Source organism: Amblyomma mixtum, chromosome 7 (assembly GCF_055824585.1).
Source record: "Amblyomma mixtum isolate Tamu chromosome 7, ASM5582458v1, whole genome shotgun sequence".
NCBI classification, from domain to species: domain Eukaryota; kingdom Metazoa; phylum Arthropoda; class Arachnida; order Ixodida; family Ixodidae; genus Amblyomma; species Amblyomma mixtum.
In genome coordinates this window covers 1,000,841-1,018,607 of record NC_143018.1, presented here as the reverse complement: position 1 = coordinate 1,018,607, position 17,767 = coordinate 1,000,841, and the positions used below count along the sequence as shown (strand labels likewise).

General features: G+C 43.1%; 1 pseudogene; it reads left to right on the top strand.

Annotated features, from left to right (window-relative positions):
- Positions 1-12,632: 12,632 nt before the first annotated feature.
- LOC149334784 (uncharacterized) lies at positions 12,633-13,501 on the top strand (annotated as a pseudogene).
- Positions 13,502-17,767: the final 4,266 nt, after the last annotated feature.

Genomic DNA, 17,767 nt, shown 5'->3' with positions numbered 1-17,767 from the left:
TCCTGACCGCTGGACTGCCGTCCCTACAACGTAACAATATGTTCGAATTTAGATTTCCGTGGGCTGAAAACTGCCTTCCTGAATTTTACGAATTTCCTGATTTAACATAATCTGCTCTTCACTTCGTCAAAGAAGTGTATTAACGCACAATGCTACCAATACTCACAACCCCTATTTTCACAAAGCACTCTCTTGCATAGAAAGGCACTTCTAATAGTTCCCCGGTACTTCGCCTGTGGCCTATTATTGGCGCTCGATGAAGCGCGTGAGCATGACTAAACGCTATCCCGGAACATACACTGCATCAATACGGTGGCGCATGAGCCGGAATCATGACCGCTGAATTCGTGGCGGCACCATGAGAATGGGAATTTTTTCTCAAGCCCCCCCCTCCCCCCCCCCCCCCAAGGTATTCGTAGAAACGTACAGCTGCCATAAGCGGTACATTGCGCTGCTCAGTTTCCGCCGGCGATTTGGAGGAAAACACTATTAGGCGTCGTTCACCGTTAGGTTTCATTTTGAAAAGACCACGGATGCTGTAAGACGCAGCCTCTGCTGAAAAAAGAGCAGGAAGGCACGGCTCGTGCAAAGCCATGGATTTCTGGGAGCAGATAAGAGATTTCACTCTTTAAAATCCAGCGTTTTGGGCTAGGCCCCACAGCCGGACCAGGTTATGCAAAAGTTTGTATAAACAAGCCGTAGTTCATGCTATGTATGGCAAAAAATGTTCCAAATGAATCGCCATGCCCAGAAAATTGCGCTATTCTGCTGTTTTCTTCGCTGGCTTCATTCGCTCTAGGGAATTCAGCTTAACTGAACCTGGTTGCGCTCCTTGCGAACTTAGAATATGGCACAAAAAATTGAGCCTTTTAACGTCAGACACATGTTTAACAATGTACTGGAATAACCAGCTGGCGCAGCACGTTAGAACATCTGGAATCATGTTGTTGGCTTCCTCCAAAAAAATGAAATATCGTCTATCACATTAACGACTCCGGTGATGTCTGTCAAGATTTCAGACGCCCTGGTTTGGAAATACTCAGCTCCTGCAGAAATTCCGTGAGTTTTAACCAAGTAAAACAGTATCGCTGAACTTTCTTGAATGTACTAAGTTCTTTCTAAGCCTAGCTTGGCCGCACCTAACGGAAACCAGAACCTCCAATACAGAAAAGAAATTTGCATCTGCAGCAGAACCCAGTGCATGACCCACAGTTGGGAGTTTGGACCTCTCTCTTAAAGCACACTTATTATCCCATGTGTGACCAACACAGATCCTCACGTCCCCATTCGGCTTCACCACTGGCACTACTACGGAGGACGCATCTGTTGACCCGCGCCCCTTTGCAGGACTTTGTCGAGTTGGAGCCGGACGCGTTCCTTGAGCTCAATAGAGACCTTGTGTGGTGCGGTTATAGCACATAGAACTACGCCTGGTTGAATTGTTATCCTGTGCGCCCGATGTGGTATCCAGATCATTGCAAACCTTGGGAGTAGACCGCTTTTTCACAGCTTAGTCCACAACTACACGACCTCTAGTGTTCCTCGTACAGGCAAACCGAGATCCCTATAACGGGCTGCCCATATAACATGTTTTCGCGGGAAATATTTCTTTGCAGGAAGGCTTTCGATACAATACCACATTCAATCTTGTTGAACAGATTAGAGCACTACGGGTTTAGAGGAAGAACTCTCGGATTTTTCACTAGCTATTTAGAGAACCGTCATCAGTATGTTCGTATACACGAATTTTCATCTTCACACCTTCCATTTTTAACAAGAGTACCTCAAGGCTGTTTCAAAACCAATTTTGATTTCACTTTACGTTAGTGAGTTACCCTCAATAACGCAGATATCTAAAACCATCATATAAGCTGACCACGCCGTAGTTGTTTTTTCTCGAACGACACTGGAACAAATAGGCGCCATCATGAACCAAGAACTTAACCTGTCAGTACGGTTACGGAAATAAAAGTTAACACTTACCATCTTTAAAACAAAGTACCTATTACTCCGCTCTCCATACTGACATTTTCACATACGTTTGCTAAAATTTATTTGAACAAGTGTCTGTTAGAAGGAGCTCCAGAATAAAATATCGAGGTGTGGCCTCGGACTACATCCGGGACTGGAAAGCACACATTGAGTATGCATGTTCCAAACTAACATCTTGTTAGGCTCTACTTCGAAGTAGAGTGCAGTTTGATATATCCTTTCTGAAAATAGTTAGTTAGTTTAGTTTAGTTTTTGGGGTTTAACGTTTCTGAATATAATTTACAGCGCTATTTTCTGCTGCCATCTCGCTTACCGTTCCAACTCTTGGGCTTGTCTATTCAATATAAACATTCCTAGATCACATTATATGCCTTCAGAAACTGGCATTACTCATTATGGTTTGGTTTATGGGGTTTAACGTCCCAGAGCTACTGAGGCTATGAGGGACGCCGTAGTCAAGGGCTCCGGAAATTTCGACCACCTGGGGTTCTTTAACGTGCACTGACATCGCACAGTACGGGTTCGATCCCGGCCGCGGCGGTTGAATTTCTTTGGAGGAGAAATTCTAGAGGCTCGTGTACTGTGCATTACTCATTATGACATGCTCTAACAAATACCAGCGAAGCTGGCTACTTTTTCAAGCAGTTAGAATACTTCCAATTATACTTGCGTTTCCGGTCAAGCTGCCAAATACAGTCTACAACATAATATCCAATAACCACTCAGTAACAATCCACATTTTTTCTATGCTTGCCATTCCCACGAGGAATGGAAGTAACTTGAACTTTAATCTCCCTTTAACAAGAAGCACCATGTCAAAAGATTTTAAATAGTTATTTTCAATAAACATTTTCGTGTTTTGCATAAAATGAGAGCAACATCTTTTTCAAACCTCTAAGTGAACACCAAGTAAGTGTCATCATACGCAGTCTCAGCAAGTACTGATGAGAATATTAACGGCATGAAAACAATGCCAATTAGGTTAGTGCAGGATCTTGCAACATGCGTTGCCTACATGCCTAACTTACGTATAAACCTGGACGTTTTTTTCAAATAAATTGTAGGTTGTCCGCCTTTGTGTACTTGGCGACCAGTGTAGGACATGAAGGCCTACTGGCTCCGTGTCTATAGTCCGTGTAATATCAACTGTTATGAAAAGTCGTGCAGCGTAGGTTTATGGAATTCGAACAAGAGCAAAATGTCAAGTTGATACCGATTTGGTTTTCGAAAAGGAAAGGAAACAGAATTTGATGTGCTGCAGCCGAGATAACTTAGCTGCAGTAGAAGAAGGAAAGGCAGCACTAGGAGCATTTATACATTCTTAAAGGCATTCGACCATATAAAATTCAAACTCGTGATACAGAAATTTGAGCGCTACAGTTCTCGAGGATATACAGCTTCTCTTATGTCCTCCCTGCAATATCGCGCCTAAATAGTTAACAGAGATTCTAGCCTAATAATTATTTAGGTACATATAGGCAAATAAAAGTTGGTATGTCTCGAGACAAGGGGCTGTTTCTTAGTACGACTGTTATACATGGATTCAAAGGTATCCAATTCTATAGATGCCTTAATTTCAAGCTTCAACCCTTATACCTATAAGAAAGGTGCCCTGCGTCTCTGTCTTGGACACCTGAAATCGGTGTGGAACCTGGTTATTTTGTTTTAAGACCTAATGATGAACCTAAACTTCAGCTTGCAGGTTCTTACCGCCTTCTGAGCCTTCTGCTAGTCTGGCTTCAGCTGTTTTTGCCTTAGACCCGTCCCTCTTTTTCACTTGCTATTGGAGAAAATTTGGGTTTCCGAAGGTGGTTTCGACAGGACCTGTCAGGAGCGTCAACTCTTTAAAATGTTTTGGTGGGCCTATCTTTAACACAATACTTCAACAAATGGAACGACGTTACCTGATAATATAATAAATGGTCTAATCGTTCAACAACAAGAAAAGTTGCGCCATCCCACTGTCTTCTCTACAGACGTATGTAGGTCCAGCGATGAGGTGGATATCGGGGTCTATACGGAGGAGTTTCTTGGCATTTGTAGTATCAGCATTTCAGGCCGTTATTCTTTGCTTAATTTTTGTCACTTTGATTGCTTTTCACAAAATTACCTGCAAGGTGTCTGCGTATTTGTTTTTGCATATTGTCGGTATGTTTTATTATCTCTCGTAGCCTCAAGGAATGATCTTTTGAACCTCTCCATTCTGCATTTCGTTCCTTGCTACATGAAAACGGTGCGTTTAATTTTAAGTTCTAGGGCGTGGTGGTGTTATCTCAAATGAAGTGGTGGATGTTTTAGCCACATCGAGCTGACATCGTACTTGTTATGTTTGACGTCAGTAGCACGAATCATTTCTCAGTGTCTCGTTTTTAGCGTTATAACTATACCTCCGCCTAGTGCCGTGATACCTCTCTCTCTACTGCAGATAATTAGCAGTTAATCTATCCTCGCTAAGTACTGTTGGATCTGCAGTTGCGTGGTTCACTGCTCTTGTGGCGCCTTTCAGCGTGTACGCCAAGCTCGAGCACCACGCGTCGAAACGACGAATGCCTGTTTATGAAAGGGGCCACCTGATTTCCTGGAGAGTAGGCGCCGCCAGAAAGCAGCACGCCAGTCAAGTCTAACCGAAGCACAACCGATATACACTACTTCTGCTTTCGGTTACGGTCATGGAGACATGGGCAATGTGAAATTCCTGTGGTTCTACAGATGTCTGTATGTCCAGCGATGAGGTGCCCATCGTTATCTATTCGCAGGAACTCCTTGGATTTATTCCCTTTTTGGTTGAACCGACCTCTGCGTACACGTTGCAGAATTTGCAGCATGTATGCAGATGTCAGCTCACTTAAAAAAAAAAACTTTAGAGATGGTGCAGGGAGGTTGGATTTCTAGAACATTAATATTCCCTTGCAGGCGGCTCGCGTTTCAACGCGCTCTTTCGCACTTGAGTGCATATCTGCAGGCACCCATTCCAGTGTCAGGACTTATTCAGACAGTTCCGGTTTTTCTCTTCTTCAGTACGAGCGGAAGAGGTATGCGAGGCTCCCGATTTGTGAATACTTTCAATAACTACGGTTTCTGAATACCGGCTTTTAACCGGTAAATTTTCTTGTCACCGGAACTCAAAAATGTCTTGTATTTTGTTTCTCTTTTCTATGCTGTTATTGTAATAACCTCTCACAAAGGTGTTTACCGGGAAATTATACATTTTACCTGGAAGTTACTTCAATAGTTCTCTTCGGCGTTTGGCAAGAAATTTTAAATTGTAGCTATAAGCCATATCTGTCAAGTTCTCTCCGTTCCGGGGTGCCAACATATACTGGTCCCATCTTGGACATATATCAGCTATATATCTCGTCTTGCGTCTGTTGTACCTCAGTGCTATGCGCAGTGCAGTGCTTTTAGAGCTCAGCTCGTTGGCGCCCGTTTCTGCGTTTCGCGGCGTCGCCGTCCTCGTCGCCGTTGTGCGTTGTAACCAGCAGTGGACACCTTAACGGAGCAGGGAGCTTGGAAAGCACAAGGTAAAATTCCTAAATTGGTTTTTGGCGCAGAGAAATGGAACAGTATCGGTCTCACATATCTCGGCGGATACCTGAACCAGATGGAAGGCGTATAACCACGGTGGAAATAGTTCCACCGTGCGTATCACTGACCTCTTGGAACAGTGAACACCTCAATCGTGCTTTTAGCTACGTGGCGGTAGTGACAGATGTGCGCTGCATGCGTTGGCATTGACAACGATTATCCAGAAACGCGGCGCTGAAGCCCTAGGCCGTCGGCGTTCGTTGTATTTATTGGTGTCGGCGTTGTCAACGTTTTAAACCCTGATCATTGTAAGGTAAGAAAGTGGGAATAATTGGCTCCCCGGGTTAGTGGAAGCCTGAATCGCGCTTATAGGTACGTGGGGTGATGAGAGAGAGATGTGGGTTTCATGGGTTAGCGCTGACAATGGTAAGGAAACTCTCGCGATCAACCATTGACTGCCACCTGCAAGTGTGGCACGCTGCGAGGGGACATTAATGTAAAGACAAAACAGGAATTTCTTACCACATATGCTGGAGAACATCCCGTTCCTTTCGGTCGTAACGACTCCTACGGCTGTTACAACCTCGCAAAACACTTGCCCATATCTCGTCTTTGGGAAACAGGCAATGGTGCAGCAAGCCGAGCATGCATCCATCTATTTCTCCGACCACAAAGCTTCTTTTATGACGATCAAGAACTATTAATAGAGTGTTTCTTGAAGAAGGAATATGTGTGAAAAATAACAAGTTGTCTGTAATTGTACATACATAGCTTGCTCGAAGTCTTTGCCTCAGCCTATCTAAAAGCTGAAATAGCTGATGAGCTGCGCTAAAATTTAGCATTAGGAAGTAACGTAACCGCCAGCGATTTTTTTTTCTATTCAAGCGAAAATCCCAATAAAACTTTCCTACTTTAGAGTTTTATGCGGTAGATACCACGTCTTTTCACCCTGCCCGAATCTATTTTCTGATCTTTAGAGCTGTCACCTACTGCATTTGTATGCAACTCGGCAGCTAACAAAGGAAAGGCGGCGTTGGTGAAGGAATCGTCGCATAGGAAACCAAAGCTGCGTGTCCCGGTTCCTATCCTACTCGGGGCTACAGTATTAACGTAATACATTTTGTATTCTAAGCAATTCAGACAGAATACAGAATGTTTCCGACGGTTTCGGTAGACCCGTTCAGATCCATCATTGGCGCTGCTTTCGCAATGTTTCCGATAATTTTGGCGGTCCTGTTCGGATCCATGACTGGCACTATTTTCGTGATGCCTTCTGTTCATATTCGCCTTAGTTCGTCAAGGGTGAAGCGGGAAGCATCTTTTTCTTAAAGGGAACGTATGGCAGAACTGAAGTTATCTGCAAAATGCACGTCATACCTATGCGATTCTTTTACGTGCAATTATTGAATCTTTCAGCTATCGAAGCAGGCTGCAATAAATGAACAAGCTAAGCTTCACTAATTGTCAGATGTATTTTCACTGCATATATCGGGCGTTTTGCATGTAAGTGATTTCCCCAACATTATGATAACCAGGAATTTCTACGAGTGATAACGCTATTGTTTTACGCCCAATATTCTTTCTGTGGAGTACAGGTGCACAGGTTCTGCTTATATTTCGATGGTTCTGCTCAAACGCCAAATCAGAAGCGTGTTGCTGATCCTCCGTATACAAACTGCTAACGCCGACTTTTATAGAGGTGGCGCAGGTGGGCAGTACAAAGTATGAGTGGCAGTACGTAGCGAGGAATATGAAAGAAGGTTTTCCTTGGACTCTTTCTTTCCAGCATTTCTTACGCACCCCAATTTTTTTTTCATTTTCTTTTCGCTTTCAATTCTATATTTTTATTCTTATTTTGCTTAGGCAATGCATGAAGGGTTGAGTGATGTCCTTTTCAAGAAGGAAGCAGAAGCACAGCTCAGTAGTGGTGGAAATTTTGTGCAAATAAGCAAATCAACCACAGGCTTTACGGACAAAGGAAAATAATTACTATGCTGTTAACGTCGCGCAAGTCATTATGTTGACTTATTCTTATAGCTGAGGCAGACAAGCAGGAGAACATATAAGCCAGGTGACGGCTGGCACCATACATACGATTTATTTTGCATGGCATTCACCAGTTGCTTTATTTTGCGCAGTCCATCACACTTAGGTTGCGCCACATTACATCTTGCGCGTCCGGGTACAGCTCTATGTCTTCAATTATACAGTTGTAGCCATGCGCCTTTGCGTAGTCGGACTGTAGTGTGCAAAGTAAAATAAAATCAAATCAGTACACACGTTCATGAAAGACCCATGTAGCACAAAGTGGGCAATTAATGAGGCCCCCTGTAGGTGCGATGTGGGTGACCCATGTGAGCCAAGGAGGACCAATGTGGGGTTGGCAAAGCGGGCCTCATTCCGCCCCTAGTGGGTGCCCACACACTCCCCAATAGGTCCTACTTCGAACCGATGCAAGTAGCCCTGGTGGGGCTGCCCACATTCGGTCTCTATTTCTTTATGTCAGTCGCTGATGGAGCTCCCCTATCGGTTTTAATTTTGTGAAATGTGTGTGGCCCCTGAGCATGAACGTTAGGTTTATATCTCCGAAAGCAGTATAGAATCGATGCGCCTACTAAAGGGGCAAGCCCAACTGAGGCCATTCCTCATGGCCTCCGTAGGGGACCGCTGTAGTTTCTTTAAGGGCTGGCCCGGTCCACAAGCACCCATTTTACGCTCAAGGCACAAGCGCTAATTTTTTTCAGTACCAGCTTGACCTAAGCAGCCCACCGAAATTTTCTTTGTCAACACGGGGTCAAATGGGCTGCCCAAAATGAGCCTTTGTTGCACTTTTCGTAGGCAGTGCACCTTACAGTTGGGCGTTGCGCGAAGTGGGCACAGTCATTCCTGTGCGTCGTCAGATTATTTTCCACAATTTGAGGGAAAGAGCCGAAACCATGTTGTTTAAGTAATCGAATAAAGATGCGGAGAATTATACAACAAAAGAGTAAGGTATGAATTGAAAAAAAATGAGTAACTTATGAATTGAAAGAAATGCATGTATAACATTATGAATCCACGTCGGGGGGAGAAGTCATTCTGTAGGGGAAGTAGTACCGCCTGCGGCAATGAATAGACTGCCCCATTTGGGTTTGCCGCGATTTTTGCGCATAGCGCCCACATTTGTGTTGCTTATGCCCAAAAGACCGCGACAAGGGACCAATGACGGCAGCTTGTTGACACGCCCGCTTTCCAGCCCCTGGCACTGCTGATGTGAGATCCTAGCAGTTTCGTGTGTTCCACCTCAATTAGTCTTACCGAGGTTCCTCCCGCACAGAGCACACATTTATATTACACCTGAACTCAAGTGTCCTAGAAGGGACCAATGTGAGGAGCAATGCTGCACATCCGTGTCATCCGTGCAGCTGAAGATTGTAGGGTTGCGCTCACGGACGGCTCCAGAACAGATGACAGCAGTGGCAACAGGATCGGCAGGTTGGGCCGGGGTGTAGGGCACCGTGGTAGAGCCTGGTAGCCTGGGCATCGGAGCGTATCTCGATGGTGAGAGCAGACAGCACCTCCACCAAGTATAGTTTAAGACGTCTTCGCAGGCGCTGCGTCGCGAACGGCTAGAGGTACAGTCTCGGTTCAGATCAGAGGCAGTGATCAGTCCAGCACACGCACGAGCATCGGCACCGTTGTCTTCGTCTTCTTCCTTAACCCAGCTGCCGAGGGTTCGGGAGCCGAAGACCTGTCTTATAGAAGGAATGTACCGGACGAAAGAGCCGAAGGACCGAGAAACAAAGGTTCACGTGGCCTAGAGGCACATCTAGCACTTCGTCTTCGTCGCCTTCCATGCCCCCGCACAGCAATTTGTCTTCGTCGTTGTCCACGCCTGCGGCTGTAGCGCGACTCCCGCCCTCAACAGCACAGTCGCGGTGCTAAGTGGAAGCCTTAGAGGGCATGCCGTACATGGACGATGTCGTTCTTTAAAGCACGTAGACGATGTCAGAGAATCTAGAGGGGCAGTTTCAGAATTTACATCTGTCAGTTTGCGGAGCACGCGGTCAGCGCCTTTACAGTGACGAAACGAGGCCAAACCAGAGCGAGTAACTCAGGTGGGTAGGGTACTGACCGATGCCAGCGGTCGTAAGCATACTTCCGGTAGGTCTGCGATGCGGCCATCTGGTCGCGGGTGAGTTTGCGGGTCAGTGCAGTTTTGCACTGCCGTGTTTGGCACTGCCGTGCTTGGCAGCGCCGTGTTTCCTCACCTCCTTTTCTTTTGTCGTCGTCTTTCGTGCCCGTGACCAACATGCTCGAACAAAAATATTTGATGTTGGGAAACTGCGATGTACTTGTACAGAAATATTGAAGGTTATGGTCCATTCATCAGAGAAGTAGCAAAATCATCATTTTATGTTGTTTCCATCGCTTGTGTCGAGAAGTAATGACTTACGTCTGGGATTTGGTAAAATGTTACATTTTTTATTCTGGTAGATCTCATTGAAAGGATTTTGATTTTAATTACTCTCAGCATGGGTTCAGAAAACAGTATTCCTGATAAACCAAGGTTAGCTGGCCGGACGGACGGACGGATGAATGGATGGACGGATGGACGGATACGGATGGACGGACGGACGGACGGATGGGTGAATTTTATTTTGAGAGTGTCTGAACAGCCAAATGGCCTAAAAGAGCGTATACTAAGTCATTACAAACACCATGACGAGGACAGACATAATACAGAAGAATGATCACCAATAAAAAAATAATAATAACAAAAGCAGGCACAATAAAATGAACAATGAAAACAGCAAATTAGGCAAATATATCTGTGTCATAAAATGTGGAATTACAATATATGTCATTTGCAATCGAGTCATTGGTGAAATGGCGTGCATGTCAGGGAAAAATGTATCACAGCTTTTGGTGGTGTTTTGCTGAGGCACACGAAATCTCAGCGACATCAATAACTGATCACAGTCAATACAGCCATGCACCACTTTATGTAGAAAATGCATGTCACGCGCGAGTCGCCTGTCATGGAGAGTAGACGTGCCAAGGTCTGCTAGAAGAGAATCGCAGTCGTGGAAACGACGGTGCCCAATGTATCGATCGTATGGGATCCGTACAAACTTCAGCTGAACATTTTCTATTTCATTGCCAGAGGTAACGGAAACACTATTCCAGGCTGCTGATCCAAACTCGAGACGTGGCCTCACGAGAGCACAGTAAGGAGCGAGACATTCCTTTGACGAAATTTTCTTGTTAAACGAGAAATAACACCAATATGTCTCAATACGCAAGAGGCAATCGACAAGACATGTAACCGAAAATCGAGCCTTGAGTCAACAATAACACCGAGGTCTCGTATATCGGCAGCAAGAGATATTTGTCCACCGAAGAGTTTAATTAAATATATTTGTGTCACGTTTTTCAGTTTTTCAAAACGAAAGTTTTCTTAACGTTATATATAAGCCTATTCAAGAAGCACTATTTCTCGATGTTGCTATTGTGAGCTTGCAAGCGGCGACAGTCTTCCAACGTCTCATCAATCTTACGGAATAATTTTATAAAATGAATGCTGTTCTTGATAACCAATGATACGTACACTGCATATTCCTGTATTTCGCAAGGACTCTTCACAAGGTATGAGAGAAGCTGCCATTACTTAAGCCTTGTCGAATTAATCTTGACGGCCAAGTGCTAACGCGGATTAAATGTTTTCGTGTTAACCGTGAACGATCTGTGGCAACGAATACTTGCAGCTCATCTTTATCGGTTCACCTCGCGTCCCTAGAGGTATGTTTGACCGCTTCGTGTATTTTTATATATAATAATAATTTGCTGAATTTTTTGTCTTCATATATATACTTATTTGCCGTCGACTGCGTAGCGTTCAGTAAAAAAAAATGGTTCTGATGCCGATGCTTGTCAATCAAACCTAGACAGTCTATTTAACTGGTATGTCGACCAACTTAAGGGACTAATTATTGCTAATTGCAAAGCAATGTATCTGGCAGATCTAACACCATGCCTTACTACAATCTCGATAGATCACCATTATATACAATAACATCCTAAAAATACTTGGCTGTCAACATAATTTAGGTTGGAACCTACTCATAACTACGTGAACAGCGCCAATTGTACTCTCATATATATATATATATATATATATATATATATATATATATATATATATATATATATATATATGTATAACAAAAAATGTTATAAAAGTAGCAATTAATGTACGCAGTTTCGTTGAGTGACTCTAATCCTGTCTATTAAACACAATATAAAAAACTAGAAATGGTTCAAATTAATGCAGTGCGTTTCATTCTATGTGCAATCGCAATGCCTGTACAGATTTAACGATGTCGGATATAAATCTACGAAATCTAGTGCCTCGCTGAACAGCCTCCTGACTGTCTCTTTTAGAAAATTTTTCATCATCATATACTATCACAACAGCTCATCTCGTCATCAAGTTGTGTGTCCTCTTGCTACGATCACAATCACAAAGTAGCTGTTCAGGCATGCCACATTAGTTCATTTTCTATGCAGCTTTTCCCCGAGACATCACGTGACGTGAACCACTTTCGTGCGCCAGCAGTATGCCTTGGCAACATCGGGTACTTTGGTTTCGTTGAGCTCTCTAGAATTATGTAGCTCTTCGGCAGATCACCTTTTATCTCGTTATTCTTTATATTATCCAACTCCTCTCTATAATTTTTCGGCACTGAGGGTGTATATGAATAAATATTGGTGGTTGATTTTTGTGATGCAATGACAGCTTTGGCCATATATATATATATATATATATATATATATATATATATATATATATATATATATATATATATATATATATATATATATATATATATAGGAATAATGGGGTCTAAGGGAGTTCATGCCTACATAATCGCCATTACCAACAGCTGTTCGTGCTAATACGATGTAATGAGATGCATTATTTTTTTATGATCTATCTAACATGCTTTTCGAATTTCTTCACAGGTGTTCCTCACTTTGTTCTTGGAAAGGTTTTCTTTCTATTTTAACTCCCAAGCCCGGGAGTTTTGCTTTCTTCGTTTTGTGATTATCTTGATGTTACAACTGAACTGCTAATGTTGTCCAGGGATGTGGAGCTCAACCCTGGGCCTAACAAGAAAGCCTGGGTGCAGGACCCCTTGCACGTTTTGCCGTCCCAGCAAATTGACGATATGTTTGCCATATGCTACAAACTATCAACACTCGAACTGAAAAAATGGAAAAGAATCAGATGGATTTAATTCAGTCAGTTCGTGAACTTAAAAAAACCCAGGAGGAATTCAACGAAAATCTATGCGAGATAGACGACAGACTAACGGAGGTTGAGCACAAAACTGGCGTCTTTGACAGTCTCGCAAAAGAGGTGGAGCGTCTTCGCCAGTCGATTGACCAGCTTATAGGTGAAAACAATGTACTGCACTGTAAGCAGGCTGAGCTGGAAGACAGGCAACGGCGAGACAATCTTCTATTCTTCGGCCTAGCCGACACCGAATCAGAATCCTGGGCCCAGTCGGAAGAAAAATTGGTCAATGTCCTTTCATCCTGTTTGAAAATCCCGCCTTCAGAAATTTTGATCGAGAGAGCCCACCGGCTCGGCAGGTATACGTCGAATAAGTGCAGACCAATTATTGCCATATTCTCGTCTTCAAAGGTCAAACAGCAAGTGCTCCTTAATAGTTCCAAGTTGAAAGATGAGAAAATTTCGGTCAGTGACGACTATTCTCCTGCTACACGTCTTGCTAGGAAAAAACTGGTAGAATTTGGCAAATCTCAACCCTTAACCTTCAAACTTCGCTTGAACAAGTTGTACATAGGTAAAAAGTGTTACACCTACAATCCTACTGATGATTGTGTGGATGAAATTCCTAACACCTTCACGCCCCCGGCTGAATGCTCCGATTCCGTCCAGGAACAGTCTAATGCTTCCCCATCGACCACTGATTAACGCTACGCGAGGGGCAGTGAATTGAAGTTACTGGTCATTAACCCACTTTCGTTCTTATTCACAAATATTCGAAGCATACTTCCAAAACGCGACGATCTTTGCTCTGCTATCGATGCTTGTGACGCCGACATAATATGTCTTACTGAAACTTGGTTGTCTGCGACGGTTGATAGCAGTGAATTGTTCGACTGCAAAAAACGCTACAACGTTTATCGGCGCGATAGGGGCGCTAGGTGCGGCGGAGGTGTACTTATAGCCGTCTCTGATACTTTTCTGTCATTTCTTATTCACTTCACAAAAGCCTTAGAACTTGTGCTAGTTGAAGTTCGCACGTGCTCCAGGAAATTAATAGTAGGTGTTTGCTATCGTCCTCTGTCCTGTTCACCCAGCTTTTCTGACGACCTTCATGACGTCATTCATATGGTTACACTGCGGTACCCGAATAATCCTTTCATTTTACTAGGAGGCTTTAATTTTCCCAATGTTGTGTGGTCTAATGTGCGTTCCTATTGTAATCCTTTTTCTAGGGAATCTGACAAATTTTTGAATTTGTGCAGTGATTTCAACTTGTCGCAGCTTGTAATGCAGGCAACTCGAATTACGTCTGCTACTTCTAACATCTTAGATTTAGTGCTCACCACTTCACCTGATCTTTTCCAGCCCATATCGTATCTACAAGGGTTAAGTGATCACTTACTGCTTCATTTTTCTTTAACCTACACCGTGCCTCACCAGAGCAACTACAAGAAATATATCCGGGACTACAAAAATGCTGATTTTGATGCCGTTAACCGTGAACTGTCTCTTTTTTTAGACGATTACTTACCCAGCTTTCATGACCGCTCCGTGGACGCCAACTGGAATTTGTTTGCAGAAAAAGTTTCATCGCTCATCGATAAATATGTTCCGCGCATAGTTATCGCATCTAACCGGCAATCACCATGGTTCAGTCAAACGTTGAAAAGGCTCAGTAACAAGAAAAAACGTATCTTTCGAAAGGCAAAACTAACCGGTTCTCAAGATCGTTGGAATGCTTATCAGGCCGCAGCTACCGAATACAAAAAAGCACTCAAGCTCGCCAAGGATTCATTTTTCAATACTACATTACCATCTCTTTTAATTAGTAACCCTAGGCAATTCTGGAACATCGTTAACAAAAGAGACGATACTGCTATCGCCCTTAAGGACTCAGCCGACGCACTTATCCGGCCTGATGAGCGCGCATGTTCTAAACTCTGTTTTTGTCTCTGCTTTTTCAAAAAATGTTTGTTCTGTACCACAGACATATCCCGATGCTGACTTTTTGCCAATGGACCCTATTATCTTTGATATTGCTGGCGTGGAAAAAATGATAGAAAAACAAAAAATTTCTTCATCATGTGGGGTTGATAACATCAATTCAAAGTTTCTGATCAGGACTAAAGTATACAGCGCTATAATTCTTTCTCATCTTTTCCAGCAATCTCTTGACACAACCTGCATTCCTGGCGACTGGAAGGTCGGGAAGGTGATTCCCTTGCACAAGTCCGGAGATAAACATTCACCGCTTAATTATAGACCCATTTCTCTAACGAGCATTCCGTGCAAAATCATGGAGCATGTAATTTACTCTCACCTGGCATCATTCCTACAGTCAAATGCCTTTTTTACAGATTGGTTGGTTGGTTTATGGGGTTTAACGTCCCAAAGCGACTAAGGCTATGAGAGACGCCGTATTGGAGGGCTCCGGAAATTTCGACCACCTGGGGTTCTTTAACGTGCTTTTTTACAGATTATCAGCATGGATTTCGTAAGTCATTTTCCTGTGAAACACAACTCTTATCGTTTACGCATGATCTGAATTCCATCCTTGACTCGGGTTCCATTGTCGATTGTATATTCCTAGATTTTTCCAAAGCATTTGACAAGGTTTCACATCAACTGCTTTTTTTTCAAACTAAGCAAACTTAACCTTGATACTAACATTCTTGCATGGTTGCATTCTTTTCTTACTGATCGTTCACAATTTGTCACAGTAAATAACACTTGCTCCTTCACTTCGCCAGTTGAGTCAGGCGTACCACAAGGCTCTGTGTTGGGGCCTTTGCTTTTCCTAATTTATATCAACGACTTGCCTATTAGCATATCTTCATCAATTAACCTTTTTGCAGATGACTGTGTCATATACCGCGAAATTAACAGTGACGCTGATGCAACTCTTCTTCAGTCCGATATCGATCATGTTCTCGACTGGGTTAACACCTGGTGCATGCAACTAAACCCTAAGAAATGCAAGCACATGCGTGTTTCTCGTTGTAATACTTCACTGCCCACGTATCATCTTAATAACAGCAGCATCGAATCTGTGTCTTGTTACAAATATCTAGGCGTATTTATTTCTACTAATCTTTCTTGGAACACGCATGTAGATTATATAACTAACAACGCTAATCGCATGCTGGGCTACTTGCCGAAATTTTTATCTTGCTGATAGTTCTGTAAAATTACTTCTTTATAAATCGTTAGTTCGTACTAAACTGGAATATGCTGCATCTGTTTGGAACCCCAGTCAAGAGACGCTCATCTATCAATTGGAATCCGTCCAGAACCGGGCGGCTCGTTTCATTCTTTCAAATTATCATCGCAACTCCAGCGTCACGACTATGAAAACAAGCTTGTCACTACCCCTGCTGTCACAACGTAGGAAAATATACCGTCATTGCCTGTTCCATAAAATTTATTACGATAATCCCATTCTTAAGAATAAAATGATGTTACCACCCTTTTACATTTCACGTCGCATTGACCATCGTCATAAGGTTGGTATTCCTTCATGCCAAACCAACCATTATCACAATTCATTCATTCCAAGTACGCCAGTAAGCTGGAATCACCTTCCCGGATCTATCGTCGAAATTTCTGATAATTCTATGTTTAAATCTGCTTTAACCAACTTGTTGCTGTCATAAACTCGAGAATCCTTAACACTGTAATATTTTTTTTTCTTTTTACGGTTGTTCCACTTGTTTTATATGCGCACATGTTACTGCCTTTTGAACGTGATTTCTCTTGTCGTTTGTTTTTATTGTATGCTGTTGCTTTTTGTTGTTGTTTTCATTCTGCGATATGCGCTGCTAATTTTTTTACTTGTTTTGACGTAACCTGTTTATTTGTTGTTTTTTTCTGTGAGCTTCATTTATGTCTAATTATTAAGTGTATTTACAGCTGTATTTTTTGTTTCACTTTCGTCTGTAATCCACTCCCCTCTGTAATGCCCTCTGGCCCTGAGGGTAATGAAATAAATAAATAAATAAACTACCCTATCTCTAAGAATTTTTAAAGCCGAATTTGAAACTCGCACGTGTAACAAATAAGGCGACCTGAAATCTTCGGTAATTCGTCAGAAATTTTTGTTTTCAACCATGTTCATTGAACGTCTTCACAAAATCTTTACATTCGAGATTCAAAATATCTTCAATGGTATCAAACCATTCGGTTCCGACCAGGCGATGCGAAACCACCTGTTGTTTCGTACCTGCTATGTTGATGTGAGTACCATTATTTTCAAGTTTAGTCCTTCCACTTTTCCACCGCTCGCCAGTAGCTTCGTTTGTTTTGTTTTTTGTTCTCGATGTTCCTCACGACCACTGTTAACATGGCTGCGTTAAAGGTCCCGTTGAGAGCGAACCCCGCCGTTGGCGTCAAAAAAAGCAGATGTCCCACGTCCCACCTAAGTCACGTGACTTTGTGAAGTTTACAACCGGCTCACCGTGGCAAGTCCAAATTTGCCCACCACAATGTGAGGGAAGTGGCAAACTTTGGAGGGAGACAGTTAATTTAATGATTGGTCATGATAGGTAGCTCGGCAAGACCCAGAGGTGGCTGTGTAGGAAAGAGCTACTTGCCGTGGCAGTGGCGCATCGCGAAACTGCTGCACCACTGCGCCAGGAATGCCACTGTCACTCCCAGAAGTCTATAAATGCAAAGTAGCAAATAACCAGTTCCACATATATGGACATGTAGGTAGAACTTAAGTGACTTAGAATGAGTAAATATATGGGAGGGATTTCTCATGTTCTCTCATTTTAATATGCCCATGTCTGCCAAGCGATACGCAGAGGGGATCCCAGGCACGCCGCTGAAGTGGCTCACAAAATGTATCCCGTCGTTCACTCGTCTTAAGTACCCACTAATTTTTTTTTTTTATTTTAAGAGAGGTTACCAATTGGCTCGTCGTATATTTAACGACACATTTTTCACTGTCACAAAGTTGGAATCTTGTCTTGT